The sequence below is a fragment of the Phyllobates terribilis genome, unplaced genomic scaffold (genome assembly GCF_046119375.1).
Source record: "Phyllobates terribilis strain yellow unplaced genomic scaffold, ASM4611937v1 Scaffold_782__1_contigs__length_678473, whole genome shotgun sequence".
NCBI classification, from domain to species: Eukaryota; Metazoa; Chordata; class Amphibia; order Anura; family Dendrobatidae; genus Phyllobates; species Phyllobates terribilis.
In genome coordinates this window covers 18,491-45,050 of record NW_027363542.1, presented here as the reverse complement: position 1 = coordinate 45,050, position 26,560 = coordinate 18,491, and the positions used below count along the sequence as shown (strand labels likewise).

The following is a 26,560-nucleotide window of genomic DNA, read 5'->3' as shown; positions in this document are numbered from 1 at the left end:
TCATAATAGGCTCTGAGCCTTTATATAACTGTGCACAGCAGCAGCCACCTTCAGTCTGCTGCTGGACAGCCAGCAGCAGCAGCAGCAGGAGAGGTATGTAATCAGGAGCCCTCCTGCTAAGGGTAGACAGCTGCTCGTTCCACCCCACCCCCCGCCTTAATTGGTTCTCCTCCCTTCCAACGGTGTTGAGGCGGGTGGGAACAGCAGGGGGTGAAGGTGCTGTGTTTAAAGAGGTGGAGTTATGCAGATCTAAAACGCGTGGATTGCAGCAGCAGCAAGCCGAAAAGTGCAGGCATGTAAGGGATCTAGAGGTTGACATCATGTCTTCTTAACGGGAGTCCAGGAGCTCATCTCCACAAATGGACTTTTCAGGATCCTTGGGTGGCTCCGTAGTTTGAAACCAATTCTGGTTATCGCTTCTCGGCCTTTTGGCTAAGATCAAGTGTAGTATCTGTTCTTATCAGTTTAATATCTGATACGTCCCCTATCTGGGGACCATATATTAAATGGATTTTTAGAACAGGGAGATGGAAAAAGAGCTTGCTCTGTCCACTCCACGCATTGACCTGGTATTGCAGTATCTCCAGGACCGGTGCACCCCTTCTTTAATGCAGTTTCTAAAATCAGAAAGAATTGAATTCAATGTTTTTTGTTCATTTTGCTTGTTTGTCGGATTTGGGGATGGACTCTTTGGCTTTGCTTTTCTTCTCCTCATTGGATTTTTCATGTTCAAAGTTGCAGAAGCCAGATTACAAGCTCATTTTGGTTCAACTTCAGCAACTGTGCATTGCATTGCCATGTAATGTGATGCAATGCTATCTTTCTAGCTCTCCCTTTTTACTTCCTTTTGGATAAACAGACATATTAGGCAAGCATTTTGGAGCTTTCACCTAAATAACTACAGGTGGTGAGATAAGCTGCACAATATAATTGACCTTTCAGTATATTGTTGCACACACACCATCTATTTAGCAAATGCCCTTGTTATCAACAGCAGCCTTTTAAACTCACCTGAGCTAACAGGTATGTGCGCTGGTTACTCTGCTGCGCTTAAAATTTCTTTTTTGGTTTGCTACAATGCCTTTTCTGAAACGTTGTCTCCTTCTGCTGGAACACTGACTTCTTTCATTTAATGCCTGCAGACTATAAAAGAGAACCCAACCCAAAAAGTTTGGTTGATTAGTCTGTGGCATTCTGTTAAACTGTTGCTTATGGCGGTCTCTGTGAGCTTCTCAGCGACATTCAGCCAGCCAGGTATCCTGTCTGCTGTAGATGGAATGTGGCAATGGAACGCTGGCTGCGCGTGTCATAATAGGCTCTGAGCCTTTATATACCTGTGCACAGCAGCAGCCACCTTCAGTCTGCTGCTGGACAGCCAGCAGCAGCAGCAGCAGCAGGAGAGGTATGTAATCAGGAGCCCTCCTGCTAAGGGTAGACAGCTGCTCGTTCCACCCCACCCCCCGCCTTAATTGGTTCTCCTCCCTTCCAAGGGTGTTGAGGCGGGTGGGAACAGCAGGGGGTGAAGGTGCTGTGTTTAAAGAGGTGGAGTTATGCAGATCTAAAACGCGTGGATTGCAGCAGCAGCAAGCCAAAAAGTGCAGGCATGTAAGGGATCTAGAGGTTGACAACATGTCTTCTTAACGGGAGTCCAGGAGCTCATCTCCACAAATGGACTTTTCAGGATCCTTGGGTGGCTCCGTAGTTTGAAACAAATTCTGGTTATCGCTTCTCGGCCTTTTGGCTAAGATCAAGTGTAGTATCTGTTATTATCAGTTTAATATCTGATACGTCCCCTATCTGGGGACCATATATTAAATGGATTTTTAGAACAGGGAGATGGAAAAAGAGCTTGCTCTGTCCACTCCACGCATTGACCTGGTATTGCAGTATCTCCAGGACCGGTGCACCCCTTCTTTAATGCAGTTTCTAAAATCAGAAAGAATTGAATTCAATGTTTTTTGTTCATTTTGCTTGTTTGTCGGATTTGGGGATGGACTCTTTGGCTTTGCTTTTCTTCTCCTCATTGGATTTTTCATGTTCAAAGTTGCAGAAGCCAGATTACAAGCTCATTTTGGTTCAACTTCAGCAACTGTGCATTGCATTGCCATGTAATGTGATGCAATGCTATCTTTCTAGCTCTCCCTTTTTACTTCCTTTTGGATAAACAGACATATTAGGCAAGCATTTTGGAGCTTTCACCTAAATAACTACAGGTGGTGAGATAAGCTGCACAATATAATTGACCTTTCAGTATATTGTTGCACACACACCATCTATTTAGCAAATGCCCTTGTTATCAACAGCAGCCTTTTAAACTCACCTGAGCTAACAGGTATGTGCGCTGGTTACTCTGCTGCGCTTAAAATTTCTTTTTTGGTTTGCTACAATGCCTTTTCTGAAACGTTGTCTCCTTCTGCTGGAACACTGACTTCTTTCATTTAATGCCTGCAGACTATAAAAGAGAACCCAACCCAAAAAGTTTGGTTGATTAGTCTGTGGCATTCTGTTAAACTGTTGCTTATGGCGGTCTCTGTGAGCTTCTCAGCGACATTCAGCCAGCCAGGTATCCTGCCTGCAGTAGATGGAATGTGGCAATGGAACGCTGGCTGCGCGTGTCATAATAGGCTCTGAGCCTTTATATACCTGTGCACAGCAGCAGCCACCTTCAGTCTGCTGCTGGACAGCCAGCAGCAGCAGCAGCAGGAGAGGTATGTAATCAGGAGCCCTCCTGCTAAGGGTAGACAGCTGCTCGTTCCACCCCACCCCCCGCCTTAATTGGTTCTCCTCCCTTCCAAGGGTGTTGAGGCGGGTGGGAACAGCAGGGGGTGAAGGTGCTGTGTTTAAAGAGGTGGAGTTATGCAGATCTAAAACGCGTGGATTGCAGCAGCAGCAAGCCGAAAAGTGCAGGCATGTAAGGGATCTAGAGGTTGACAACATGTCTTCTTAACGGGAGTCCAGGAGCTCATCTCCACAAATGGACTTTTCAGGATCCTTGGGTGGCTCCGTAGTTTGAAACCAATTCTGGTTATCGCTTCTCGGCCTTTTGGCTAAGATCAAGTGTAGTATCTGTTCTTATCAGTTTAATATCTGATATGTCCCCTATCTGGGGACCATATATTAAATGGATTTTTAGAACAGGGAGATGGAAAAAGAGCTTGCTCTGTCCACTCCACGCATTGACCTGGTATTGCAGTATCTCCAGGACCGGTGCACACCTTCTTTAATGCAGTTTCTAAAATCAGAAAGAATTGAATTCAATGTTTTTTGTTCATTTTGCTTGTTTGTCGGATTTGGGGATGAACTCTTTGGCTTTGCTTTTCTTCTCCTCATTGGATTTTTCATGTTCAAAGTTGCAGAAGCCAGATTACAAGCTCATTTTGGTTCAACTTCAGCAACTGTGCATTGCATTGCCATGTAATGTGATGCAATGCTATCTTTCTAGCTCTCCCTTTTTACTTCCTTTTGGATAAACAGACATATTAGGCAAGCATTTTGGAGCTTTCACCTAAATAACTACAGGTGGTGAGATAAGCTGCACAATATAATTGACCTTTCAGTATATTGTTGCACACACACCATCTATTTAGCAAATGCCCTTGTTATCAACAGCAGCCTTTTAAACTCACCTGAGCTAACAAGTATGTGCGCTGGTTACTCTGCTGCGCTTAAAATTTCTTTTTTGGTTTGCTACAATGCCTTTTCTGAAACGTTGTCTCCTTCTGCTGGAACACTGACTTCTTTCATTTAATGCCTGCAGACTATAAAAGAGAACCCAACCCAAAAAGTTTGGTTGATTAGTCTGTGGCATTCTGTTAAACTGTTGCTTATGGCGGTCTCTGTGAGCTTCTCAGCGACATTCAGCCAGCCAGGTATCCTGCCTGCAGTAGATGGAATGTGGCAATGGAACGCTGGCTGCGCGTGTCATAATAGGCTCTGAGCCTTTATATACCTGTGCACAGCAGCAGCCACCTTCAGTCTGCTGCTGGACAGCCAGCAGCAGCAGCAGCAGGAGAGGTATGTAATCAGGAGCCCTCCTGCTAAGGGTAGACAGCTGCTCGTTCCACCTCACCCCCCGCCTTAATTGGTTCTCCTCCCTTCCAACGGTGTTGAGGCGGGTGGGAACAGCAGGGGGTGAAGGTGCTGTGTTTAAAGAGGTGGAGTTATGCAGATCTAAAACGCGTGGATTGCAGCAGCAGCAAGCCGAAAAGTGCAGGCATGTAAGGGATCTAGAGGTTGACAACATGTCTTCTTAACGGGAGTCCAGGAGCTCATCTCCACAAATGGACTTTTCAGGATCCTTGGGTGGCTCCGTAGTTTGAAACCAATTCTGGTTATCGCTTCTCGGCCTTTTGGCTAAGATCAAGTGTAGTATCTGTTCTTATCAGTTTAATATCTGATACGTCCCCTATCTGGGGACCATATATTAAATGGATTTTTAGAACAGGGAGATGGAAAAAGAGCTTGCTCTGTCCACTCCACGCATTGACCTGGTATTGCAGTATCTCCAGGACCGGTGCACCCCTTCTTTAATGCAGTTTCTAAAATCAGAAAGAATTGAATTCAATGTTTTTTGTTCATTTTGCTTGTTTGTCGGATTTGGGGATGGACTCTTTGGCTTTGCTTTTCTTCTCCTCATTGGATTTTTCATGTTCAAAGTTGCAGAAGCCAGATTACAAGCTCATTTTGGTTCAACTTCAGCAACTGTGCATTGCATTGCCATGTAATGTGATGCAATGCTATCTTTCTAGCTCTCCCTTTTTACTTCCTTTTGGATAAACAGACATATTAGGCAAGCATTTTGGAGCTTTCACCTAAATAACTACAGGTGGTGAGATAAGCTGCACAATATAATTGACCTTTCAGTATATTGTTGCACACACACCATCTATTTAGCAAATGCCCTTGTTATCAACAGCAGCCTTTTAAACTCACCTGAGCTAACAGGTATGTGCGCTGGTTACTCTGCTGCGCTTAAAATTTCTTTTTTGGTTTGCTACAATGCCTTTTCTGAAACGTTGTCTCCTTCTGCTGGAACACTGACTTCTTTCATTTAATGCCTGCAGACTATAAAAGAGAACCCAACCCAAAAAGTTTGGTTGATTAGTCTGTGGCATTCTGTTAAACTGTTGCTTATGGCGGTCTCTGTGAGCTTCTCAGCGACATTCAGCCAGCCAGGTATCCTGCCTGCAGTAGATGGAATGTGGCAATGGAACGCTGGCTGCGCGTGTCATAATAGGCTCTGAGCCTTTATATACCTGTGCACAGCAGCAGCCACCTTCAGTTTGCTGCTGGACAGCCAGCAGCAGCAGCAGCAGGAGAGGTATGTAATCAGGAGCCCTCCTGCTAAGGGTAGACAGCTGCTCGTTCCACCCCACCCCCCGCCTTAATTGGTTCTCCTCCCTTCCAACGGTGTTGAGGCGGGTGGGAACAGCAGGGGGTGAAGGTGCTGTGTTTAAAGAGGTGGAGTTATGCAGATCTAAAACGCGTGGATTGCAGCAGCAGCAAGCCGAAAAGTGCAGGCATGTAAGGGATCTAGAGGTTGACAACATGTCTTCTTAACGGGAGTCCAGGAGCTCATCTCCACAAATGGACTTTTCAGGATCCTTGGGTGGCTCCGTAGTTTGAAACTAATTCTGGTTATCGCTTCTCGGCCTTTTGGCTAAGATCAAGTGTAGTATCTGTTCTTATCAGTTTAATATCTGATACGTCCCCTATCTGGGGACCATATATTAAATGGATTTTTAGAACAGGGAGATGGAAAAAGAGCTTGCTCTGTCCACTCCACGCATTGACCTGGTATTGCAGTATCTCCAGGACCGGTGCACCCCTTCTTTAATGCAGTTTCTAAAATCAGAAAGAATTGAATTCAATGTTTTTTGTTCATTTTGCTTGTTTGTCGGATTTGGGGATGGACTCTTTGGCTTTGCTTTTCTTCTCCTCATTGGATTTTTCATGTTCAAAGTTGCAGAAGCCAGATTACAAGCTCATTTTGGTTCAACTTCAGCAACTGTGCATTGCATTGCCATGTAATGTGATGCAATGCTATCTTTCTAGCTCTCCCTTTTTACTTCCTTTTGGATAAACAGACATATTAGGCAAGCATTTTGGAGCTTTCACCTAAATAACTACAGGTGGTGAGATAAGCTGCACAATATAATTGACCTTTCAGTATATTGTTGCACACACACCATCTATTTAGCAAATGCCCTTGTTATCAACAGCAGCCTTTTAAACTCACCTGAGCTAACAGGTATGTGCGCTGGTTACTCTGCTGCGCTTAAAATTTCTTTTTTGGTTTGCTACAATGCCTTTTCTGAAACGTTGTCTCCTTCTGCTGGAACACTGACTTCTTTCATTTAATGCCTGCAGACTATAAAAGAGAACCCAACCCAAAAAGTTTGGTTGATTAGTCTGTGGCATTCTGTTAAACTGTTGCTTATGGCGGTCTCTGTGAGCTTCTCAGCGACATTCAGCCAGCCAGGTATCCTGCCTGCAGTAGATGGAATGTGGCAATGGAACGCTGGCTGCGCGTGTCATAATAGGCTCTGAGCCTTTATATACCTGTGCACAGCAGCAGCCACCTTCAGTCTGCTGCTGGACAGCCAGCAGCAGCAGCAGCAGGAGAGGTATGTAATCAGGAGCCCTCCTGCTAAGGGTAGACAGCTGCTCGTTCCACCCCACCCCCCGCCTTAATTGGTTCTCCTCCCTTCCAACGGTGTTGAGGCGGGTGGGAACAGCAGGGGGTGAAGGTGCTGTGTTTAAAGAGGTGGAGTTATGCAGATCTAAAACGCGTGGATTGCAGCAGCAGCAAGCCGAAAAGTGCAGGCATGTAAGGGATCTAGAGGTTGACAACATGTCTTCTTAACGGAAGTCCAGGAGCTCATCTCCACAAATGGACTTTTCAGGATCCTTGGGTGGCTCCGTAGTTTGAAACCAATTCTGGTTATCGCTTCTCGGCCTTTTGGCTAAGATCAAGTGTAGTATCTGTTCTTATCAGTTTAATATCTGATACGTCCCCTATCTGGGGACCATATATTAAATGGATTTTTAGAACAGGGAGATGGAAAAAGAGCTTGCTCTGTCCACTCCACGCATTGACCTAGTATTGCAGTATCTCCAGGACCGGTGCACCCCTTCTTTAATGCAGTTTCTAAAATCAGAAAGAATTGAATTCAATGTTTTTTGTTCATTTTGCTTGTTTGTCGGATTTGGGGATGGACTCTTTGGCTTTGCTTTTCTTCTCCTCATTGGATTTTTCATGTTCAAAGTTGCAGAAGCCAGATTACAAGCTCATTTTGGTTCAACTTCAGCAACTGTGCATTGCATTGCCATGTAATGTGATGCAATGCTATCTTTCTGGCTCTCCCTTTTTACTTCCTTTTGGATAAACAGACATATTAGGCAAGCATTTTGGAGCTTTCACCTAAATAACTACAGGTGGTGAGATAAGCTGCACAATATAATTGACCTTTCAGTATATTGTTGCACACACACCATCTATTTAGCAAATGCCCTTGTTATCAACAGCAGCCTTTTAAACTCACCTGAGCTAACAGGTATGTGCGCTGGTTACTCTGCTGCGCTTAAAATTTCTTTTTTGGTTTGCTACAATGCCTTTTCTGAAACGTTGTCTCCTTCTGCTGGAACACTGACTTCTTTCATTTAATGCCTGCAGACTATAAAAGAGAACCCAACCCAAAAAGTTTGGTTGATTAGTCTGTGGCATTCTGTTAAACTGTTGCTTATGGCGGTCTCTGTGAGCTTCTCAGCGACATTCAGCCAGCCAGGTATCCTGCCTGCAGTAGATGGAATGTGGCAATGGAACGCTGGCTGCGCGTGTCATAATAGGCTCTGAGCCTTTATATACCTGTGCACAGCAGCAGCCACCTTCAGTCTGCTGCTGGACAGCCAGCAGCAGCAGCAGCAGGAGAGGTATGTAATCAGGAGCCCTCCTGCTAAGGGTAGACAGCTGCTCGTTCCACCCCACCCCCCGCCTTAATTGGTTCTCCTCCCTTCCAACGGTGTTGAGGCGGGTGGGAACAGCAGGGGGTGAAGGTGCTGTGTTTAAAGAGGTGGAGTTATGCAGATCTAAAACGCGTGGATTGCAGCAGCAGCAAGCCGAAAAGTGCAGGCATGTAAGGGATCTAGAGGTTGACAACATGTCTTCTTAACGGGAGTCCAGGAGCTCATCTCCACAAATGGACTTTTCAGGATCCTTGGGTGGCTCCGTAGTTTGAAACCAATTCTGGTTATCGCTTCTCGGCCTTTTGGCTGCGATCGTATGACTGTACCTTGATTGGTGCGAGTCTCCTGGAGGAATCCGGACCCTTTTGTGGAGGATTTTCTGCTTTTTCCTGTGGTATTCCATACCGACAGAATCCAAGATGTCTTTTGTGAAGAACACCATCCGTTTGTCCGTGGATCCATCTGACCAGAACAAGAACAACGTGGTTTTCATTGTCCAAGACATCGTTGAAGGCAAAGCTGGAGCAAGACGTTCTGGGATCTTTAGTGTCAACGAATTTTCACGTCAAGGTAATTATGACGTTACCTTTATGGACCAGGATGTTTGCCTTAATGTCTTTGAATGGCTCCGTGGTCACTCTAGTGACCCCTGCTTGGAAGGAGTTAGATGGGAACCTTTGTTTGGTCTGCAAGAAAAGGAGGTGACTGTGACTGTCTATAACCCTTTTACAGACCCTGAGCTGCTGGAGTGCTTCCTCTCTCGCTACTGTGAATATGTGCGGAAGGGAGTGAAGCAAGTCAATTGTCTAGGAATCTTTAACTGTCAGTATAAATTCCGTGTGAAATTGAAAAGGGATCCTGACAGTGTGGGGGGCTTTAGACACCCTCCATCAAATTTTTCCGTTGCAGGCTATAGAGGTTTCCTCTTTTACCCAGGCCAGCCCATGTTTTGCCGTAGATGCTTTTCTTTCGGACATACCATGGTAACATGCCTTAAAGGGCAGTGTTGCCGAAATTGCAGAAAGGAGGGGCATATGGCCAACCAGTGTCCAGAGGCCAAGTCCTGTGATGTCTGTGGGAGTAGTGATCACATGTATAAGGACTGTCCTATGAGTGCACCTAGACGTTCTGATAAAGAACAGAAGGAGGAGGAGCTGGAGAGGAGGCAGATGGCAAGCGCACTGAAAGTGCTGGAAAGATTGGAGAGGGAGGAGAGAGAGGGAAGGAGGCGGGAAACTGGTAGAGCCTCTCCCTCTACGGCGCCAGAGGAGGTGTCCCTGAGACCATGTTCTTCTTCTGCTGAAGAAATGAGGAAGAAGCGGAGGGAAGAAAAGGAGTTCTGGAGGGAAGTGGCAAAGGTGGAGAAAAAGGCAGTGTCTGCGAGAATATCTAGGAAAGTGGTGGAAGCAGAGCTGCCTGAGATGATGACTTTTGGAGAGGCAATGGACGCAACAGGATGTGAAGTGCAAATCTCGGAACCCGACAGTCCTGAACACCCTTCGGGTCCTGAAAACACTGAAGATTTTTCTTCGGAGGATGATAGGGGTGCAAAGAAGAGTCGTAGGGAGGATGGTGGGGGCAGTGATGATGCAGATTTTAGTGAGCCTCAGAGGAAGATCAGAACTGCCAGAATGAGGAGTGTGGCTGGTGAAGCCAGCGGGTCGGAAACCAGCTGTTCTGTTCTGATGGCGGAGGAGGATAGTGGTGGTGCTGGATAGTGTCACCATATAATATTGTAAATGTTTTTTCTTTTTGTCCTCTTGTGAGCTTTGGTTTAGGCCAAAGGCTATTTCTTTGTGTAATTGGTGAAGGAGTAGAAGTATTATGGGATTTACCATAGTGTTCCAAAACGTAAGAGTGTTTAAAAGTAAAGTAAGAAGAGCTGCTATTTTTGAGTTTTTAGCTATGCAAAATGCATCTATTTTTTGTTTACAAGAATGTGGGGTAGTGGATGGTGTGAAAGGGGATGAATGGTCTTATGGAGCGTCTGTGTGGTCAGGGAGTGCATGTAATAAGAATGATGGTGTGGGTATTTTGGTTAAAGGAAGGGAGGTTGTTTTGAGTGATTATTTGGTTATTGAGGTGGGGAGATGTATCCTTGCTAATTTTGTATACAAGAATGTAAAGTTTTGTGTTATTAATGTTTATGCGCCAGTTGAAAAAAATGAGCGCAAAAATTTATTTGAAAAAATTAAGCTTTTTGTTCCAGGAAGAATACCTGTGGTAATTGTGGGTGATATGAACTGTGATGTGGGGAGAGTGAATGTGGATGTGTCTGGGAAAGCATTATTGGAGTTAGTGAATGATTTTGGGTTGTGTGATATACAGCGCGTGTGTAACATGAATCCTTTGTTGAACACTTTCTTTTCTGAGAGTGGTAGGGTACAATCCAGATTGGATTATTGTTTTATTTCTAAAAATATGGTTTCTGTTAATTATAGGCAGGAAAACGTTCTTTTTTCAGATCATGTGTGTATGTTGTGTGAGTTGGATATAAAAGTTGATGGAGTGTTTGGGAGAGGATTGTGGAAGTTAAATGTTAAACTGTTAGAGAATGAAGATGTGAGAAAGGAGTATGAAAGGCGGTATGAAGAATGGTGTAAGCATAAAAATGAGTTTGGGAATGTTTGTGAGTGGTGGGACTGGGTGAAGAAACAAACAAAAATGTTCTTTAAAAATTTAGGATACAAGTATGCAGCAATTAAAAGAGAGAGTTTTGTTAAACTGAACGCGCGGTTGAGCGTTTTGTATAAGTTAAGGGAAGGAGGAGTTGAGGTGGAGGAGGATATTTTAGAGGTAAAAAAGGAGATTAGTGAGTTTTTGTTGGAGAGAGGGAGAAGCATAGTGTTTAGGGCAAAGATTGATAAGATGGAGCAGGATGAGAAATGTTCTCGGTTTTTCTTTAAAAAAGTTTTTGGAAAGAAACAGAGTATGAGCGTGGTGTATGGAGCAGATGGAAGTGAGGTGAGTGGAGAGGATATGTGTGAAGAGGTGGCTAAGTTTTATGAGGATCTGTATGCAGTGAAACAGAGGGATGAATGTTTGGAGAATGATGTTTTGAGTGTGTTAGAGAGTAAGTTGAGTGAAGCAGAAAGAGAGAGAGTGATGGGTGAGGTGACTGGTGATGAGGTATGGAAGGTTATGTGTAGTATGGCTTTGAATAAGACGCCGGGGGAGGATGGCCTCCGAGTAGAATTTTATCGTGTGATGTGGGGTGTGATTGGTAAGGACTTTGTGGATGTATGTAAGTATATGTGGGGAAACATGGAGGTGGCTGAGAGTATGCGTGCAGGTATGGTTGTGTTAATTCCTAAGAAAGGGGATTTGAAAAGTCTGAGGAATTGGAGGCCAATAACGTTACTTAATTGTGATTATAAAATCTATGCAAAACTTATGGCTAATAGGATGCGTGATGTGATAGAGAGTGTGATTGGGGATGAGCAGTGTTGTGCGGTACCTGGGAGGCGGATTCATGAGTGTGTGTGTATGTTAAGAGATTGTCTATGGGATTGCATGGGTCGTAAGAAGAGTGTATTTTTGTTAAGTTTGGATTTTGAAAAGGCTTATGATAGGTTGTCGCATGGTTTTTTGTTCAGAGTGTTGTTAAAAATGGGTTTTCCGGCTGATTTTGTTGGGCGAGTGAGAAGTTTGTATGCGGGTGTTTATAGCTGTGTTTTAATGAATGGGTATGTGGGTAGGAAAGTGAATGTGTTTTCGGGTGTGCGACAGGGGTGTCCTTTGTCCCCTGTAGCATTTATTTGTGCAATTGAGCCATTGTTGTGTATGCTGAGGAAAGATAAGGTAATTCGTGGTGTGCAAGTGCCGGGAGGTGGAGGAAAAGAATGGAAGGTGAGTGGTTATATGGATGACGTGTGTGTATTATGTGATTCTGAATGTTCGGTGAGGCGGGTGAAGTTGTTAGTGTCTATTTTTTGTGGTGCATCTGCGTTTAAAGTGAATTGGGAAAAGAGTGAGTGTAAGGGTTTTGGAGGCGGAAGTTTAAGTAGGGATGTAGGTGTGAATGTAGTGAATGGACCTATTAAAGTTTTGGGTGTGAAGTTTTCAGAGAGTTTGGATGGGAAAGAAAGTTGGGATGATGCGAAAGGAAAAGTTGAGCAGAAGTTGAATTTTTGGAAATTGAGGAGTTTATCCTTTTTTGGGAAGATTTTAATTGTTAAGAGTGTGGTGTTGCCAATATTTTTATATATTGCGGTAGTATTTCCACCAGGATATATGTGTATGAGAAGCTTGAATAGAATTGTATTTGTTTTTTTGTGGAACTCGAAAATGGAGAGAGCTAGGAGAGAAATTTTGGTTAAAAGAGTGGAAAAAGGTGGTTTGGGTTTTCCGAATTTGGACGTGTTTTTTGGTGTGAATATCGTTGTGTTTGTTTTGAAAGTGATTAGGGCGGATGGAAAGTTTTCATCTATGTGTAGGTATTTATTTGGAGCGTATTTGTTTCGTTTAAAGTGGCAAGAAAGGGATTTGCGATGTCCGATTGCTTTTGAGGTGCCTGTATGGTATGTGTGGGTTTATAAGTTTTTGGTGAGGTATGAACTGTGTGATGCAGATGTGAGATTGCTGGAGAATAAGAAGGCTGTGTATAGGATGATTGAATGTAGAGAGGTAGAATGTGGAATAAATATGGTTAGGGGTGGTGATGTGCAGAAGGTTTGGAAGAAAGTGCGGATGAGTGGTATGACCAACAAACAGAGTGAAGTTGTGTGGCAGTCTTTACATGGAGTATTACCTGTGAGAGAGTTTCAGAGGAATAGAGGTTTGGTGAGGAGTGAAATGTGTCCAAGAAATGGCTGTGGTGGAAGGGAAAGTGTGTTGCATGTTTTTTGGAATTGCCAGTATGCTAGAGATGTGATTGGGAGAATGGGGCCTTTGTGTAAAGAATTGTGTGGTGTGAATTTGTTGTCTTTTGAGTTGTTTATGTTTGGTTTGGGAATATGTGATGGGACGAAGGAAAGAGTCTTGTGGTTGATGCTTGCATGTATAAAGGAAGTGTTATGGGATGTGAGGAATGTGTATGTGTTTAAAAGGAAGGAAATTGCTGTAAAGGATAGTGTGAAGGTGATTTTGGGGAAGATGTATGTGTGTTTCCTATGGGACAAAAAGAGGAGAGGGGAAGTGGATGCGGAGGGAATATGGAAAGTTAAAAAGTGGAGATATATTGTTAGTACCTCTTGATTTTTGTTATTGTTGTTTTGAAATATGAAATAAATATTTCAGATGATGATGGGGACAGCAAATTGCGTATTGGATTTGACGCAGCTGTTTTGATGGAATTTTCCTTTGTCTGGTTTCCATAGACTGTGGAATTTCCTCGTCTGAGGAGAAAAAAGAAAAAAAAAAAAAAAAAAAAAAAAATCTGTTCTTATCAGTTTAATATCTGATACGTCCCCTATCTGGGGACCATATATTAAATGGATTTTTAGAACAGGGAGATGGAAAAAGAGCTTGCTCTGTCCACTCCACGCATTGACCTGGTATTGCAGTATCTCCAGGACCGGTGCACCCCTTCTTTAATGCAGTTTCTAAAATCAGAAAGAATTGAATTCAATGTTTTTTGTTCATTTTGCTTGTTTGTCGGATTTGGGGATGGACTCTTTGGCTCTGCTTTTCTTCTCCTCATTGGATTTTTCATGTTCAAAGTTGCAGAAGCCAGATTACAAGCTCATTTTGGTTCAACTTCAGCAACTGTGCATTGCATTGCCATGTAATGTGATGCAATGCTATCTTTCTAGCTCTCCCTTTTTACTTCCTTTTGGATAAACAGACATATTAGGCAAGCATTTTGGAGCTTTCACCTAAATAACTACAGGTGGTGAGATAAGCTGCACAATATAATTGACCTTTCAGTATATTGTTGCACACACACCATCTATTTAGCAAATGCCCTTGTTATCAACAGCAGCCTTTTAAACTCACCTGAGCTAACAGGTATGTGCGCTGGTTACTCTGCTGCGGTTAAAATTTCTTTTTTGGTTTGCTACAATGCCTTTTCTGAAACGTTGTCTCCTTCTGCTGGAACACTGACTTCTTTCATTTAATGCCTGCAGACTATAAAAGAGAACCCAACCCAAAAAGTTTGGTTGATTTGTCTGTGGCATTCTGTTAAACTGTTGCTTATGGCGGTCTCTGTGAGCTTCTCAGCGACATTCAGCCAGCCAGGTATCCTGCCTGCAGTAGATGGAATGTGGCAATGGAACGCTGGCTGCGCGTGTCATAATAGGCTCTGAGCCTTTATATACCTGTGCACAGCAGCAGCCACCTTCAGTCTGCTGCTGGACAGCCAGCAGCAGCAGCAGCAGGAGAGGTATGTAATCAGGAGCCCTCCTGCTAAGGGTAGACAGCTGCTCGTTCCACCCCACCCCCCGCCTTAATTGGTTCTCCTCCCTTCCAACGGTGTTGAGGCGGGTGGGAACAGCAGGGGGTGAAGGTGCTGTGTTTAAAGAGGTGGAGTTATGCAGATCTAAAACGCGTGGATTGCAGCAGCAGCAAGCCGAAAAGTGCAGGCATGTAAGGGATCTAGAGGTTGACAACATGTCTTCTTAACGGGAGTCCAGGAGCTCATCTCCACAAATGGACTTTTCAGGATCCTTGGGTGGCTCCGTAGTTTGAAACCAATTCTGGTTATCGCTTCTCGGCCTTTTGGCTAAGATCAAGTGTAGTATCTGTTCTTATCAGTTTAATATCTGATACGTCCCCTATCTGGGGACCATATATTAAATGGATTTTTAGAACAGGGAGATGGAAAAAGAGCTTGCTCTGTCCACTCCACGCATTGACCTGGTATTGCAGTATCTCCAGGACCGGTGCACCCCTTCTTTAATGCAGTTTCTAAAATCAGAAAGAATTGAATTCAATGTTTTTTGTTCATTTTGCTTGTTTGTCGGATTTTGGGATGGACTCTTTGGCTTTGCTTTTCTTCTCCTCATTGGATTTTTCATGTTCAAAGTTGCAGAAGCCAGATTACAAGCTCATTTTGGTTCAACTTCAGCAACTGTGCATTGCATTGCCATGTAATGTGATGCAATGCTATCTTTCTAGCTCTCCCTTTTTACTTCCTTTTGGATAAACAGACATATTAGGCAAGCATTTTGGAGCTTTCACCTAAATAACTACAGGTGGTGAGATAAGCTGCACAATATAATTGACCTTTCAGTATATTGTTGCACACACACCATCTATTTAGCAAATGCCCTTGTTATCAACAGCAGCCTTTTAAACTCACCTGAGCTAACAGGTATGTGCGCTGGTTACTCTGCTGCGCTTAAAATTTCTTTTTTGGTTTGCTACAATGCCTTTTCTGAAACGTTGTCTCCTTCTGCAGGAACACTGACTTCTTTCATTTAATGCCTGCAGACTATAAAAGAGAACCCAACCCAAAAAGTTTGGTTGATTAGTCTGTGGCATTCTGTTAAACTGTTGCTTATGGCGGTCTCTGTGAGCTTCTCAGCGACAATCAGCCAGCCAGGTATCCTGCCTGCAGTAGATGGAATGTGGCAATGGAACGCTGGCTGCGCGTGTCATAATAGGCTCTGAGCCTTTATATACCTGTGCACAGCAGCAGCCACCTTCAGTCTGCTGCTGGACAGCCAGCAGCAGCAGCAGCAGGAGAGGTATGTAATCAGGAGCCCTCCTGCTAAGGGTAGACAGCTGCTCGTTCCACCCCACCCCCCGCCTTAATTGGTTCTCCTCCCTTCCAACGGTGTTGAGGCGGGTGGGAACAGCAGGGGGTGAAGGTGCTGTGTTTAAAGAGGTGGAGTTATGCAGATCTAAAACGCGTGGATTGCAGCAGCAGCAAGCCGAAAAGTGCAGGCATGTAAGGGATCTAGAGGTTGACAACATGTCTTCTTAACGGGAGTCCAGGAGCTCATCTCCACAAATGGACTTTTCAGGATCCTTGGGTGGCTCCGTAGTTTGAAACCAATTCTGGTTATCGCTTCTCGGCCTTTTGGCTAAGATCAAGTGTAGTATCTGTTCTTATCAGTTTAATATCTGATACGTCCCCTATCTGGGGACCATATATTAAATGGATTTTTAGAACAGGGAGATGGAAAAAGAGCTTGCTCTGTCCACTCCACGCATTGACCTGGTATTGCAGTATCTCCAGGACCGGTGCACCCCTTCTTTAATGCAGTTTCTAAAATCAGAAAGAATTGAATTCAATGTTTTTTGTTCATTTTGCTTGTTTGTCGGATTTTGGGATGGACTCTTTGGCTTTGCTTTTCTTCTCCTCATTGGATTTTTCATGTTCAAAGTTGCAGAAGCCAGATTACAAGCTCATTTTGGTTCAACTTCAGCAACTGTGCATTGCATTGCCATGTAATGTGATGCAATGCTATCTTTCTAGCTCTCCCTTTTTACTTCCTTTTGGATAAACAGACATATTAGGCAAGCATTTTGGAGCTTTCACCTAAATAACTACAGGTGGTGAGATAAGCTGCACAATATAATTGACCTTTCAGTATATTGTTGCACACACACCATCTATTTAGCAAATGCCCTTGTTATCAACAGCAGCCTTTTAAACTCACCTGAGCTAACAGGTATGTGCGCTGGTTACTCTGCTGCGCTTAAAATTTCTTTTTTGGTTTGCTACAATGCCTTTTCTGAAACGTTGTCTCCTTCTGCTGGAACACTGACTTCTTTCATTTAATGCCTGCAGACTATAAAAGAGAACCCAACCCAAAAAGTTTGGTTGATTAGTCTGTGGCATTCTGTTAAACTGTTGCTTATGGCGGTCTCTGTGAGCTTCTCAGCGACATTCAGCCAGCCAGGTATCCTGCCTGCAGTAGATGGAATGTGGCAATGGAACGCTGGCTGCGCGTGTCATAATAGGCTCTGAGCCTTTATATACCTGTGCACAGCAGCAGCCACCTTCAGTCTGCTGCTGGACAGCCAGCAGCAGCAGCAGCAGGAGAGGTATGTAATCAGGAGCCCTCCTGCTAAGGGTAGACAGCTGCTCGTTCCACCCCACCCCCCGCCTTAATTGGTTCTCCTCCCTTCCAACGGTGTTGAGGCGGGTGGGAACAGCAGGGGGTGAAGGTGCTGTGTTTAAAGAGGTGGAGTTATGCAGATCTAAAACGCGTGGATTGCAGCAGCAGCAAGCCGAAAAGTGCAGGCATGTAAGGGATCTAGAGGTTGACAACATGTCTTCTTAACGGGAGTCCAGGAGCTCATCTCCACAAATGGACTTTTCAGGATCCTTGGGTGGCTCCGTAGTTTGAAACCAATTCTGGTTATCGCTTCTCGGCCTTTTGGCTAAGATCAAGTGTAGTATCTGTTCTTATCAGTTTAATATCTGATACGTCCCCTATCTGGGGACCATATATTAAATGGATTTTTAGAACAGGGAGATGGAAAAAGAGCTTGCTCTGTCCACTCCACGCATTGACCTGGTATTGCAGTATCTCCAGGACCGGTGCACCCCTTCTTTAATGCAGTTTCTAAAATCAGAAAGAATTGAATTCAATGTTTTTTGTTCATTTTGCTTGTTTGTCGGATTTTGGGATGGACTCTTTGGCTTTGCTTTTCTTCTCCTCATTGGATTTTTCATGTTCAAAGTTGCAGAAGCCAGATTACAAGCTCATTTTGGTTCAACTTCAGCAACTGTGCATTGCATTGCCATGTAATGTGATGCAATGCTATCTTTCTAGCTCTCCCTTTTTACTTCCTTTTGGATAAACAGACATATTAGGCAAGCATTTTGGAGCTTTCACCTAAATAACTACAGGTGGTGAGATAAGCTGCACAATATAATTGACCTTTCAGTATATTGTTGCACACACACCATCTATTTAGCAAATGCCCTTGTTATCAACAGCAGCCTTTTAAACTCACCTGAGCTAACAGGTATGTGCGCTGGTTACTCTGCTGCGCTTAAAATTTCTTTTTTGGTTTGCTACAATGCCTTTTCTGAAACGTTGTCTCCTTCTGCTGGAACACTGACTTCTTTCATTTAATGCCTGCAGACTATAAAAGAGAACCCAACCCAAAAAGTTTGGTTGATTAGTCTGTGGCATTCTGTTAAACTGTTGCTTATGGCGGTCTCTGTGAGCTTCTCAGCGACATTCAGCCAGCCAGGTATCCTGCCTGCAGTAGATGGAATGTGGCAATGGAACGCTGGCTGCGCGTGTCATAATAGGCTCTGAGCCTTTATATACCTGTGCACAGCAGCAGCCACCTTCAGTCTGCTGCTGGACAGCCAGCAGCAGCAGCAGCAGGAGAGGTATGTAATCAGGAGCCCTCCTGCTAAGGGTAGACAGCTGCTCGTTCCACCCCACCCCCCGCCTTAATTGGTTCTCCTCCCTTCCAACGGTGTTGAGGCGGGTGGGAACAGCAGGGGGTGAAGGTGCTGTGTTTAAAGAGGTGGAGTTATGCAGATCTAAAACGCGTGGATTGCAGCAGCAGCAAGCCGAAAAGTGCAGGCATGTAAGGGATTTAGAGGTTGACAACATGTCTTCTTATCGGGAGTCCAGGAGCTCATCTCCACAAATGGACTTTTCAGGATCCTTGGGTGGCTCCGTAGTTTGAAACCAATTCTGGTTATCGCTTCTCGGCCTTTTGGCTCAGACCTAGTGTTTGGACAAGAGGTTCCTTGTGTACTAGCCCTCGGCCTTCCAGCATCGCCACTTCGGTGGCTTAAGCTGGATGCTGCTATAGGGGGAGAGTGAGGAGGAAACGAGAAGGCGATTCCTGAAGCGACCATGGGTGTCAAGCTTCGTTTTGCTGGGACCGGGGATCCCCGGGTCAAGAATGCTTTCCGTATCGACGTCTCTGAGGAGAAGAAGGACCATTTCTCGTTGTCATACCTGGTCAACGCCATTTTCTATGAAATCCTGAAGATCCAGAAGTCGGAGATCATCTGTTTGCAGGAGTTCAGAAGGGAGCATAGGTACGTCTTGGTGCTTTCTTCTATGGCGGCTTGCCAAAACCTTTTCAAAACTCTTCAAGTCCTTTCAGAGCACCCTCAGCTGGATGGACTTATCTTCACTGTACTCTACTCTAAGGGGGATATCCCGGTGGTAATATTCATGCACAACCCCTTTATCTCCCGGGATGATATCACTGCATTCCTGAGAAGACACTGCATTTTTGTGCAATTCTCCCATAAAATCTTAAATGGAGAAGGGCTGTGGACTGGGAAGTATAAATACTTTGTGAGGTTTGGGATAGACCCTCATGGTCCTGGAGGTATTCACTATCCTCCCCTGAACTTTACAATTGGAAGAGACTCTGGATATCTGTTTTTTCCCGAGGCGCCATTGTTCTGCAGGAGATGCAACATGTTCGGGCATATCCAGGATTTCTGCAAGCAATTGCCAAACTGTAGAAAGTGCAACAAGTACGGTCATCTGGCGAAGGATTGTTCCAACCCGGTGGTATGTGATGCCTGCGGGGAGGAAGGACATGTGATTCGGGATTGTAAGGCTAAAGTCAAGCCTAGGTCCTTCTCCGAAGTGACCAAAGGTAAGCCTACTGTCCCTGCTGTTACCCCACAGGTGACTACTGCAGAGATCAATGCTGAGACGGAGCCCCCTGAGGTTGAAGATCTGGTGGGTGAGGCCCAGAACCTGTTGGACCCTCCGGCCCCTGCTGGGCCAGGTATGGAGATCTCCGAGTTGGATGTGGACCTCCCTCATCAGTCCGAAATATGTGGTGAGGGTGACATGGATGTGTCTCTAGCTCGAACCCCTGCATTGTCCTGGGGTGCTACAGACGAAGAGGTGGCCAGGGATGGTGGCCAAGGAGACTTTACTTCTGGGAGGTCTTTTGATGATGATGATACTCCTGAACTGGCCAATAAAAAACCCAGACGAGAGTACTCACCTGCCAGCGGAGGGTGCGACAGTCCTGCAAGTGACCGCATTTACCCGCAGGATGTCTTCTCCCCTGATGCTCCTTACCTTGGCATCCCTGAGAGCATCAACACCTTTGGGGTGCTTTCCCAGTCTGATGATAATGGATGAGTATGGTGTGATCAACATTGAGTCATGTATTTCTTTTCATTAATTAATGTCTTGCCAATCTGGTTGGGATGTAGTGTCCCTAAATGTAAGGCAGATCAGATCTAAAATCAGAAGAACAACTGTTCTGGACTACCTGAAACATTTAGGTGCTGATGTTTTTTGCCTTCAGGAGTGTGGGATTCAGGATGCTCCTTGTGACAAAGACTGGCCTTACGGACAGCATATCTGGTCAGGGTCTAATCATAATAAAAATGATGGGGTGGGGATATTAGTTGGGAATAAAGAAATCTCTATTGATAGTTATATTGTGGTGGAGGTGGGCCGATGTTTAATTGCATTTTTGAGTTATAGAGGGTGGCGGGTCAGAATTATTAATTTATATTGCCCTACAGGGAAGGAAGAGCGGCTTGCTCTTCTTGAAAAATTAAGTTTTTTTCTTCCAGGGAAATCTCCCACTATTTTTGTTGGGGACGTTAATTGTGTCACAGAAGGAAAGTGTGACATAACAGGAAAGAAATTGTCCCATTTAATTTGTGATTTTTCCTTTTTAGATGCAGCAGTTGTTGTTCTTGGCATGCCACCACCGCCGACATACCATGCTGACCGTGGTGAGATTCATTCCAGAATTGATTTAATGTTATTTTCTAAAAATATGGTATGTTTGGATTTTTCTCAACAAAAGGTACCTTTTTCGGACCATGAATGTTTGAGAGGCGTGTTTTGTGCGAATGGTGACCAAGTGTATGGCGGTGGGGTATGGAAGTTGAATGCAAGGCTGTTAGAGGATGATGAGGTGATGAATGAGTTTAATGTAAAGTATGAAAGATGGAGAATGCGTAAGAAGGATTTTGTGTGTGTTCTTGACTGGTGGGACTGGGTGAAAGTGCAATTTAAAACTTTCTTCAAAAAGTGGGGCTATAGAAAAGCTGCCAGATATAGGAATAGGTTTAATGACCTTAATAGACGGATTGACTGGTTGAGAAAGTGTGTTGCAAGTGGTTTGGAGATGTCTGATCAACTTACTGAGGCTAAGAATGAATTGAAGCGTGTGTTGGATGAGAAAGGAAAGGAAATTATATATCGTACTAAAATTGAGCACCTGGAGAAAAATGAGAAGTGTACGAGGTTCTTTTTTAAAAAAATGAATGGTAGGAAGACTGATATGAATGAAGTTGTGAATGAAAGTGGAACCAACTGTATGGGTGAGGATGTGCTGAAAGAAGTGAATAGGTTTTATAGCAAGTTGTATGATGAGAAATGGATTGACTCTGGGCTTGTGTCATATGTTCTGAATGGTGTGGAGAAAAAACTTGATTCTGAGGAGCGTGATCTATTGTGTGAGGATGTAGTTCTGGATGAAGTGAAGAATGTGGTGTGGAGTGCTAAAAAGAGTAAGACTCCTGGGAAAGATGGTATACCTGTAGAGTTGTATGTGAAAGCATGGGAAGTTTTGGGAACAGATTTGACTGAGGTATGTAAGTATATGTGGGTGAATGGTAGGTTGTGTGAATCAATGAAAGAAGGAGTGGTTGTGCTTGTGTATAAAAAGGGTGAGAGGAAACGTTTGGAAAACTGGAGACCAATAACACTGCTGAATTCGGATTATAAGGTCTACAGTAAGTTACTGGCAAATCGTATGCGTGAAGTGATTGGTAGTGTTGTGGAGGAGGACCAAGTATGTGCAGTGCCTGGAAGAAGTATGAGTGATAACTTGTTATTGTTGAGAGATATGATTGGGGATTGCAAGGATAGAAAGCAGAAATGTATGACTTTAGCTATTGATTTTGAGAAGGCGTTTGACAGGGTTTCGCATGTGTTTTTGTTTAAAGTACTGGAAAGAATGGGGTTTCCTAGAGAATTTGTGAATTGTGTAAAATCATTGTATGATTGTGTGTCAAGTGAGTTCTTGGTTAATGGGTGGCTGTGTGACAAAGTGAAGATTAGGTCAGGAGTAAGGCAGGGGTGTCCTATGTCCCCCGTCTTATTTGTATGTGTAATAGAACCATTGTTATGTTTGATTAGACGGGATAAAATGATGAGAGGTTTGTTGGTGCCTGGTAGTGGTGGTAAGCATGTGAAAGTGTTAGGTTATATGGATGATGTTGTGGTTGTGAGTGAAAGTATGGCTTCTTTGAGTAGAATTAAATTGCTTTTGGATTTTTTTGTTGGTGCGTCTGGTTTTAGGGTAAATTGGAATAAATGTAGTTTTAAATGTTTTGGAGATAGTAGTATTCGTATGGATGGTGTAAAGTGTGAAGAGGGTGCAATCAAGATTTTGGGCGTATTATTTAATGATGACTTAAAAGGGAATGAAAGTTGGGAAGAGTGTGGTATGCGGGTTGAACGTAAATTGAATTTTTGGCGAATGAGAGAATTGACTCTGCGTGGTAAGGTGTTAATTATCAAAGCAGTGATTCTCCCTATCCTGCTTTATGTGGCGACTGTTTTTCCTTCTCCTTACAGGAAAATTAAGAGAATAGAGAAGTTGGTATTCACATTCCTGTGGTGTAGTAAGATGGAGAAGTTGAAGCGGGAGAGCCTTTTTAAGGCTTGTCAGCATGGTGGGCTGGCCTTTCCCAATATTGAAGTTTTTTTAGGCCTTAATTATATTAAGACTGTGGTTATTTTGCTGGGTAAAGGCAATAAAGGTGCTTTTATGGCTAATTATTCTGCTGGATGGATGTTGTATGGGTTATGCTGGAGGAAGAGAGATGCGAGTGTGCCTGTGGCCTTTAAGTGTCCTGTTTGGTATGAGGTGATTGAGAAATTTGTGAGAAAGCATGATTTGTTGAGTGTGGGAATGAATGATTTTAGAATGACCAAGAATGTGGTGAAAAGAATGAGTGCAAATGAGGTAGAGTGTAATATTGTTGGGCTGAGAGGGAATGAGGTTTCAGATGCATGGAAGAAGTTAGATACGTATGGGATGTCAAACAAACAGAAGGATGTTGTGTGGATGACTTTACATAATATTTTACCTGTGAGAGAAGTGCAGAAGAAAAGAGAGTTGATAAGAACAGATGTGTGTCCGAGAGTGGGATGTGGTGGTTGTGAGACTGTCAGGCATGTTATGTGGGATTGTGAGTACGCGTACAGTGTGTGGAAGTGTGTAGGTGGATTGTGTAAGGGTTTAGCAGGCGTGAATTTTGTGGATTGGCGTGTGGCGATGTTTGGAATTGGTGCGTGTAGTCGGTCTAAAGATAGAATTTTATGGTTGATAATGGCTTGTGTGATGGAGAGTTTGTGGGATGCAAGGAACCTTGGACTTTTCAAAAGGAAATCTTTATCAGTGAATGAATGTGTTAGACTTATTCTTTCAAGACTATACCTGATATATAAGTTGGACAGCAGAGGCGGTGGTGGCACAGATGCCGAAGGGATTTGGAAATTTAAAAAGTGGCATTACCTTATCAAATACCAGTGATTTTTTTCTTTGTGATTCCTTGAAGTTTCTGCATTTGTGTTACGTAAAGGATGTTCCCTTGTGATTATATTTCGTCTTATACTACTGCTAAATAAATAGAACCATGATGATGAGAAGTTTTAAGTAGCAAATTTTGGAGAAATTCATACTGTTTGCTAAAAAACTAAACTGAATGGTTTTAAAAAAAAAAAAAAAAATCTGTTCTTATCAGTTTAATATCTGATACGTCCCCTATCTGGGGACCATATATTAAATGGATTTTTAGAACAGGGAGATGGAAAAAGAGCTTGCTCTGTCCACTCCACGCATTGACCTGGTATTGCAGTATCTCCAGGACCGGTGCACCCCTTCTTTAATGCAGTTTCTAAAATCAGAAAGAATTGAATTCAATGTTTTTTGTTCATTTTGCTTGTTTGTCGGATTTTGGGATGGACTCTTTGGCTTTGCTTTTCTTCTCCTCATTGGATTTTTCATGTTCAAAGTTGCAGAAGCCAGATTACAAGCTCATTTTGGTTCAACTTCAGCAACTGTGCATTGCATTGCCATGTAATGTGATGCAATGCTATCTTTCTAGCTCTCCCTTTTTACTTCCTTTTGGATAAACAGACATATTAGGCAAGCATTTTGGAGCTTTCACCTAAATAACTACAGGTGGTGAGATAAGCTGCACAATATAATTGACCTTTCAGTATATTGTTGCACACACACCATCTATTTAGCAAATGCCCTTGTTATCAACAGCAGCCTTTTAAACTCACCTGAGCTAACAGGTATGTGCGCTGGTTACTCTGCTGCGCTTAAAATTTCTTTTTTGGTTTGCTACAATGCCTTTTCTGAAACGTTGTCTCCTTCTGCTGGAACACTGACTTCTTTCATTTAATGCCTGCAGACTATAAAAGAGAACCCAACCCAAAAAGTTTGGTTGATTAGTCTGTGGCATTCTGTTAAACTGTTGCTTATGGCGGTCTCTGTGAGCTTCTCAGCGACATTCAGCCAGCCAGGTATCCTGCCTGCAGTAGATGGAATGTGGCAATGGAACGCTGGCTGCGCGTGTCATAATAGGCTCTGAGCCTTTATATACCTGTGCACAGCAGCAGCCACCTTCAGTCTGCTGCTGGACAGCCAGCAGCAGCAGCAGCAGGAGAGGTATGTAATCAGGAGCCCTCCTGCTAAGGGTAGACAGCTGCTCATTCCACCCCACCCCCCGCCTTAATTGGTTCTCCTCCCTTCCAACGGTGTTGAGGCGGGTGGGAACAGCAGGGGGTGAAGGTGCTGTGTTTAAAGAGGTGGAGTTATGCAGATCTAAAACGCGTGGATTGCAGCAGCAGCAAGCCGAAAAGTGCAGGCATGTAAGGGATCTAGAGGTTGACAACATGTCTTCTTAACGGGAGTCCAGGAGCTCATCTCCACAAATGGACTTTTCAGGATCCTTGGGTGGCTCCGTAGTTTGAAACCAATTCTGGTTATCGCTTCTCGGCCTTTTGGCTAAGATCAAGTGTAGTATCTGTTCTTATCAGTTTAATATCTGATACGTCCCCTATCTGGGGACCATATATTAAATGGATTTTTAGAACAGGGAGATGGAAAAAGAGCTTGCTCTGTCCACTCCACGCATTGACCTGGTATTGCAGTATCTCCAGGACCGGTGCACCCCTTCTTTAATGCAGTTTCTAAAATCAGAAAGAATTGAATTCAATGTTTTTTGTTCATTTTGCTTGTTTGTCGGATTTTGGGATGGACTCTTTGGTTTTGCTTTTCTTCTCCTCATTGGATTTTTCATGTTCAAAGTTGCAGAAGCCAGATTACAAGCTCATTTTGGTTCAACTTCAGCAACTGTGCATTGCATTGCCATGTAATGTGATGCAATGCTATCTTTCTAGCTCTCCCTTTTTACTTCCTTTTGGATAAACAGACATATTAGGCAAGCATTTTGGAGCTTTCACCTAAATAACTACAGGTGGTGAGATAAGCTGCACAATATAATTGACCTTTCAGTATATTGTTGCACACACACCATCTATTTAGCAAATGCCCTTGTTATCAACAGCAGCCTTTTAAACTCACCTGAGCTAACAGGTATGTGCGCTGGTTACTCTGCTGCGCTTAAAATTTCTTTTTTGGTTTGCTACAATGCCTTTTCTGAAACGTTGTCTCCTTCTGCTGGAACACTGACTTCTTTCATTTAATGCCTGCAGACTATAAAAGAGAACCCAACCCAAAAAGTTTGGCTGATTAGTCTGTGGCATTCTGTTAAACTGTTGCTTATGGCGGTCTCTGTGAGCTTCTCAGCGACATTCAGCCAGCCAGGTATCCTGCCTGCAGTAGATGGAATGTGGCAATGGAACGCTGGCTGCGCGTGTCATAATAGGCTCTGAGCCTTTATATACCTGTGCACAGCAGCAGCCACCTTCAGTCTGCTGCTGGACAGCCAGCAGCAGCAGCAGCAGGAGAGGTATGTAATCAGGAGCCCTCCTGCTAAGGGTAGACAGCTGCTCGTTCCACCCCACCCCCCGCCTTAATTGGTTCTCTTCCCTTCCAACGGTGTTGAGGCGGGTGGGAACAGCAGGGGGTGAAGGTGCTGTGTTTAAAGAGGTGGAGTTATGCAGATCTAAAACGCGTGGATTGCAGCAGCAGCAAGCCGAAAAGTGCAGGCATGTAAGGGATCTAGAGGTTGACAACATGTCTTCTTAACGGGAGTCCAGGAGCTCATCTCCACAAATGGACTTTTCAGGATCCTTGGGTGGCTCCGTAGTTTGAAACCAATTCTGGTTATCGCTTCTCGGCCTTTTGGCTAAGATCAAGTGTAGTATCTGTTCTTATCAGTTTAATATCTGATACGTCCCCTATCTGGGGACCATATATTAAATGGATTTTTAGAACAGGGAGATGGAAAAAGAGCTTGCTCTGTCCACTCCACGCATTGACCTGGTATTGCAGTATCTCCAGGACCGGTGCACCCCTTCTTTAATGCAGTTTCTAAAATCAGAAAGAATTGAATTCAATGTTTTTTGTTCATTTTGCTTGTTTGTCGGATTTTGGGATGGACTCTTTGGCTTTGCTTTTCTTCTCCTCATTGGATTTTTCATGTTCAAAGTTGCAGAAGCCAGATTACAAGCTCATTTTGGTTCAACTTCAGCAACTGTGCATTGCATTGCCATGTAATGTGATGCAATGCTATCTTTCTAGC

The 26,560-nt window shown here is 43.8% G+C and overlaps 11 non-coding genes and 2 pseudogenes across 11 annotated transcripts; all 13 read left to right on the top strand.

The window, feature by feature from the left end:
• Positions 1 to 412: 412 nt before the first annotated feature.
• Positions 413 to 603, top strand: LOC141240076 (U2 spliceosomal RNA). Its single transcript, XR_012305380.1, has one exon. It is a non-coding gene; the product is annotated as a U2 spliceosomal RNA (small nuclear RNA).
• A 1,118-nt stretch (positions 604 to 1,721) lies between these two features.
• On the top strand, positions 1,722 to 1,912 carry LOC141240035 (U2 spliceosomal RNA). Its single transcript, XR_012305355.1, has one exon. It is a non-coding gene; the product is annotated as a U2 spliceosomal RNA (small nuclear RNA).
• Positions 1,913 to 3,027: 1,115 nt separating this feature from the next.
• Positions 3,028 to 3,218, top strand: LOC141240008 (U2 spliceosomal RNA). The gene has a single exon (XR_012305329.1). It is a non-coding gene; the product is annotated as a U2 spliceosomal RNA (small nuclear RNA).
• A 1,115-nt stretch (positions 3,219 to 4,333) lies between these two features.
• LOC141240075 (U2 spliceosomal RNA) lies at positions 4,334 to 4,524 on the top strand. The gene has a single exon (XR_012305379.1). It is a non-coding gene; the product is annotated as a U2 spliceosomal RNA (small nuclear RNA).
• Positions 4,525 to 5,639: 1,115 nt separating this feature from the next.
• On the top strand, positions 5,640 to 5,830 carry LOC141240067 (U2 spliceosomal RNA). Its single transcript, XR_012305378.1, has one exon. It is a non-coding gene; the product is annotated as a U2 spliceosomal RNA (small nuclear RNA).
• A 1,115-nt stretch (positions 5,831 to 6,945) lies between these two features.
• LOC141240036 (U2 spliceosomal RNA) lies at positions 6,946 to 7,136 on the top strand. The gene has a single exon (XR_012305356.1). It is a non-coding gene; the product is annotated as a U2 spliceosomal RNA (small nuclear RNA).
• A 6,155-nt stretch (positions 7,137 to 13,291) lies between these two features.
• Positions 13,292 to 13,494, top strand: LOC141240062 (U2 spliceosomal RNA; annotated as a pseudogene).
• A 1,115-nt stretch (positions 13,495 to 14,609) lies between these two features.
• Positions 14,610 to 14,800, top strand: LOC141240056 (U2 spliceosomal RNA). The gene has a single exon (XR_012305373.1). It is a non-coding gene; the product is annotated as a U2 spliceosomal RNA (small nuclear RNA).
• A 1,115-nt stretch (positions 14,801 to 15,915) lies between these two features.
• Positions 15,916 to 16,106, top strand: LOC141240044 (U2 spliceosomal RNA). Its single transcript, XR_012305363.1, has one exon. It is a non-coding gene; the product is annotated as a U2 spliceosomal RNA (small nuclear RNA).
• A 1,115-nt stretch (positions 16,107 to 17,221) lies between these two features.
• LOC141240032 (U2 spliceosomal RNA) lies at positions 17,222 to 17,412 on the top strand. Its single transcript, XR_012305352.1, has one exon. It is a non-coding gene; the product is annotated as a U2 spliceosomal RNA (small nuclear RNA).
• Positions 17,413 to 23,545: 6,133 nt separating this feature from the next.
• LOC141240054 (U2 spliceosomal RNA) lies at positions 23,546 to 23,723 on the top strand (annotated as a pseudogene).
• A 1,115-nt stretch (positions 23,724 to 24,838) lies between these two features.
• Positions 24,839 to 25,029, top strand: LOC141240021 (U2 spliceosomal RNA). Its single transcript, XR_012305341.1, has one exon. It is a non-coding gene; the product is annotated as a U2 spliceosomal RNA (small nuclear RNA).
• A 1,115-nt stretch (positions 25,030 to 26,144) lies between these two features.
• Positions 26,145 to 26,335, top strand: LOC141240009 (U2 spliceosomal RNA). Its single transcript, XR_012305330.1, has one exon. It is a non-coding gene; the product is annotated as a U2 spliceosomal RNA (small nuclear RNA).
• Positions 26,336 to 26,560: the final 225 nt, after the last annotated feature.